We start from the raw sequence: 5,487 nt of genomic DNA on the forward strand, positions 1-5,487 counted from the left end.
TTTTTTTTTTTTTTCATTCGCTTCTTTTCCGCTGTTTCGCGCGTTGTTACACTCGCAACCGATCCCATTCGTCGTCCTGCAAGGCGAATTGATAGCAGCGGGCGAGAGTTATGAGGCCAGGTATCGCGTGAGATACAAGGCACGCTCGGCGGTGGTACTGTATATCACGTTGATGCCCTCAGCCTCGATCCTCGTTGAAACGAATGGCTTCTCTCTTTCTCTTTTTCTCTCTTTATATATGTGTATATATATATGTATATATATATAGAATGTTGAAAAGATGCCCGGATCAATTATTGTGCTCCGCTCCTGTTTCTGCGCCTCCCTTTTGTGCCCCCGCTTCGGAAGAAAATGTTGGGGATCGGGGGTGATTAACGCGCGCTCGATCTTTGCTTTGTCCAACGGGTGGAGTACGGCGTTATTTAGCGAGAAAATTTGTTGACAAATTTGGATGAATTTTTTCAAGGTGTTAAGAGTATTTTTCTTTGATTCTTTGACGAATAGGTTATATGTTATTCGTTTGATACATTGAATGTAAATAGTAGAAATTTTTGCGGAAAATTTTCTTTATTATATTCCAGTTGAGTTTATCTATAGGACGTATTAGGTTTGTACGAATCCATTTTTCAATCATTCGATTCGATCTACTTTAATGTGTCTTTAATATTAATAAAAGTAATAAAAATTAGGTATAAAAGTAGAAATGTTGAGAATAGGATAGAGTTCTTCGATTCGGTTCTTCGTTCTTTGGGACGAATATATTTCGCAAGTCGAAAGGACAAACGAATAAGTCTCGACGCGAAGGCAAACAGAATAGGTTATTTCTGTCTTTCGTCGTAGCTTGCGCGGAAATTCATGCTTACCTAATAAAGCCAACATGGAGGAACAAGCGCGGTTTGAAGAGACGGTTTCCTTGTATTTCTCAGGCAAAGTTCGGATCCGGGAGAAGTGCGATGCCACCCCGAATAACGAGGGTGCAATTTGTCGTCGCGTGCAATATTAAAACCGTCCCCTCTTTTGTTACGAGGCCTCTGCAGCCTAGCATTCCTCTCACCATTGTTGTAAGCAGAATGCAGTTTACCTCGTACCTCGTTATTACCGTAATGTAAAATACTTTTAAAAACGAAAAAGTAACGTTTGCCAACCATTTTTTTTCTTTCTTCCTTTTCCTTTTTTTTTTTTTTGTCCAAAGAACAAAAATTATCAATCGAAAATCGTTGAGGAAATTTATTTTTAAAATCCTTTTTTTTTATTTATAATTCGATTCTAACTTTCTATTTTAATAAAAAGAAGCACGACTTTTAGATTACTTTATTTTCTTTTTCTCATTTTCTATCGATAATTTCGAACGAAAAAAGAATTTGTAACAAAAGCGTCTCGTGCCAATAATAATATTCTATAAAAATACACGCGTCGGCTATGTTTTTCCTCAGAGGAAAGAGGAAAAAGAAAAAAAAAAAAAACACTTCACCAAAATATCGATTGACCACAGATTAACGTAGCCAACTTTTCTCTTCTTCTTCAAACCCTTTTCCCTTTGACGATATCAATGTCTATATCAATCGCGGTCGATCAAAGGCTTGCCAAAAAAAGAAGCGAGAGTGAGAAAGAGAGAGAGAGAGAGGAATAAAAAAAGAAAAAAAAGAAGGAAAAAAGCAGCGGATTACCCCTCAAAGCACGGGAATCAATTAAAGCACTTAAAGGCACGTGACTCGTGCGTAATACAGCGAATTTTCGAACCACGATCGCATTATTCAGTTACTCCGTCAGAGAAAATGGGCCTCCGCAGCGACAATCCCCCCCAAAAAAGGGGCTGGCTAATAGTCGTATCCTCCCCCTCTCCTTGTGCGCGTAGATGGACCGTGGACCCCCGTAGGGGTGGGGGAGGGTAGAAACGAAACGAACGCGTATATAACTCTCAAGGGGATTGATTCGGATCGGGGGAGGAGCGAAAGGGGAGGGTTGGTATCGATTGCTCGCACGCATCTACGCGGAACTGCGAGAGGAGTCCCCTTCATCTTTCCATTCGATACCCTATTTTTGGAATGGCTCGGTTTTGGAACATTTTTGCCCGGATAACAAACGAAAGAAAGGGAATTCCTTCCTTCCTTTTTTAAAGGAATTTCTTCTTTATAAAATCTCATCGATCGATCGTGCATCCGCCAACTGAACGTGTTACGTAAAAGATAGAGTGCAAGCAATGTGTTATTGTATCGCATATTGTATCGATGTTTCTTCCTGTCACGATGAAGTTTCTTTTTAATCGTTGGACGAAGAAGAAAGATTCTTTTCTTTCTGTAAGAAAATTTTTTTCTTTTCTTTATATGTTCGATTCTAACTTTCTATTTTAATAAAAGAAGCACGACAGATTATTTTCTTTTTTTCTTTTTTCATTTTCTTTATATGTTCTTTATATGTTCTTTATATGTTCTTTTTTTTATATGTTCGATTCATCGATCGATTGGATTGCTTTTTTTTTTTTTTTTTTTTTTATCAGAGTGTGGACCGAACGTTAAGCCGTAATCGTACGCAGGACGGCTTTTCCATTAACCAAACTGCCTTGCATAATCTCCCATTAACCATCGGCCATGCGGGAGTGTAATCTCGGTTTGGAAATTCAAACTTTGCGGTTCGCGTTAAACGGAAATCGTTTCCACGTGTATCGATCGTTTCGTTTCCTCAATTCAATTATTTCACGATTTGGGTATCAATCGATCGTCGACGTATCGATACCGATCATCGAATATTATACTTTTAATATAAAGATATCAAAAAAAAAAAAATTATTAAATACGCGAATAAAATTCCCTCGAAATAAATATAAAATTTATCGATAATATTTCTCCTATTTTCTCAATTATTTCGTAATTATTTTAGATATCGACATAGATCTAATGTTTAACAATGATAAAAAAAATTCTACTAAAATACCAAAAATTATATAAACCCACTACATCGTTTCTTCCACTTTTCTTCTCATAAACGATCGATATTTCTTCTTCTCACGATGAGTGATTTCTTTCTTAATCGTTGTTGCGTTAGAAGAAAGATTCTTCCCTTTCTATAAGACAATTTTTTCCTTTTTTATCATTGCTTCTTTTTTTTTTTTTTATTTATCAAGATATGGACGATGCCATAGTTAAGAAATTATTAATGGGACAACAGTGGAAAGATCCAAGTACAAATAAAAACACCGAAGAATGTGATCTCAATGGAACAGATTCACGTGATTAACCCATACGATTAACCCAGGTTCAGCCATCTTCATCTCTCGCTTCTTGCCACCCTCCCCCTGAGTAGTGATCCCAATCTCGATCTTCGTCGACAACGAGCTACTTACTTGACGAACTCCTTCTCCCAATCCCGGGGGAGCTTCCTCCGGATTAAGGGGTGGATACCAGAGAATGGAAACTGCGCGGCAGTTTGTATCGGATTTGCATTCCGTTCGAATAATGGCTGTCGGAGTTTGCCGAAGGAGGAGAAGGGGGGAGAGAGATAAGACAGAAGTTGCTGCGATAATTATGATCCTTCCATTCGGTCGTATCGACAGTTTGTCCACCGAGGGAGGGATGCTTGAAAAAGAGGAGGAGGAGGAGGAGGAAAACTGTTGAAAGAAATAACGAACGAGCTCCTCTCTCCTCTCCACGTAACTCGAACCGTCGTCCTCCCCTTTCTTTTCTTTTTCTCCTTTCTTCGAACGAAAAAGAGAGAATTAAATCGAATGCAAAGATAATGCGGCGTTAAACGATGCGACGGTCGATAATCGCGAAAGATTTTTCTTTTTCGGGAGAGGGCTCCTCCTTTGGGGCTAATTACTCCTTCTCCAACGATTTCTCGCGAAATCGTACCTTTGTTGCGCAAAACTACGTTTAATGCAATTGTATTTTACTTGTGTACACTCTGCGAGCGGTACAAACGGGTTGTAAGATTATGGGAAACGAGGATCCATTGCATAAATTGTAATTTAATAATTTGGAGTAAAAGTAAAATAGTACGATTATTTCGTGGCCAGGACGAGTAGTACGAGCGTTGAAAAATTCGTTCGAAAGGATTTTGAAAAGTCAAAAGGGTGAGATTTCGTCAATTTTCCGTATATTACGCTATATACGTAATCTCCATTTTGTTTTTTCAACCATCGCAATTATCGCGATTAAAACATTCGTCTGGGCGCAAAAAAACAAAAATCGCGATTAAAACATTCGTCTGGGCGCAAAAAACAAAAACCGCGATGATTCTTCTTTATAGCGAAGGATAAGGATAAAGAGCGCCATTAAAATACCGGGTGTTAGTGAAATCAATGACCGAGACCAGAAGCGACACCACGACTCTAGGCGGATGGATAACGAACGAGATCTCGTGATTCTCTGTCTCTTTCTCTCTCTCTCTCTGTCTCTGTCTCTGTCTCTGCCAGGAAATACAGTGGCACTCGGTGTTCTCCGCACTCGAGAGAATCTCGTTCCTCGACGACATCGTAATCATAAATCGCGCGCACGAGAGAGGCAAGGTGGAATGGAAAAGCTTGTGACAGGAATGACGACAGTGTGTGCAACTTCCTGGAGGAGGGCCTCGCGTCGCGCCATGTTAATTTAATAGCCGAGAAGTCAAAGCGATTCGTGCGACCGAACCAGAACAACCGTCTTCTTTTTATTCCTTTTTTTCGAGAAAAGCTTTTTTGTGAGAAATTTATTCATCCCCCGTGACGATAATTTCCTCATCGTGGAAATTAACGGCGGAACGAGACGATGGAGAGAAAAAAAATTACGAGAGAGAAAGAAAATGGGAAATTGAATTTAACCTTTTAAAGTTAAAAAAACGAGATATCGATCGATCGAAGCAAAATTTAGGGGAAATTAATTTGTCACATGGGATTTCTGGAAGAAAATCTGGTGAGATAGGCAAAGGAGATCGTAGAGAACGGTGAGATTTTATTTCGAGGAAGCGAATAAGTATTTTTCAAAGTCTAAATTTACGAATTAATAAGCTGCCCCTGTATAAAATAATAATAGGCAGAACGATGAAGTTATTAGTCGGAGAGGATAAATTGTCGGCTAACTTGGCTAAGAAATATTACCCGATCCATTACACCGTAATACACCATACTTACACGTTAAAGTAAAATCGGCGAAGCCCTTACTTACTTACCTCTTGGAGGTAAGATTCAGGACAGGAATCAAAGTTCGTTCGTTCACCACTTCTCGTAGGCATAATTTCATCCCATTGTGCTCTCAGAATTGCCTCTCCCCTCTTTTCGATCACCCGCCATCGATTTTCGCATGATTGTCCCATTTCCTCCGAGGCAGTAAACACAGGATCCAGACACGTCGTTGTTGCGGTCTGATGCGAAAGAAATAGCAGAAAAAGAGATTCGAAACATTCGAAACACTTTCGGAAATATTTCGAAATGAAAAAAAAAACTCTTCCTTCGATCAATTTTGCGAATCGATACGCAATCCCAATAAAAAAAATAAAATACGACGCAAGACGAAT

Source organism: Apis laboriosa, unplaced genomic scaffold (assembly GCF_014066325.1).
Source record: "Apis laboriosa isolate Shangri-la unplaced genomic scaffold, ASM1406632v1 scaffold1_cov151, whole genome shotgun sequence".
Lineage (NCBI taxonomy): Eukaryota > Metazoa > Arthropoda > Insecta > Hymenoptera > Apidae > Apis > Apis laboriosa.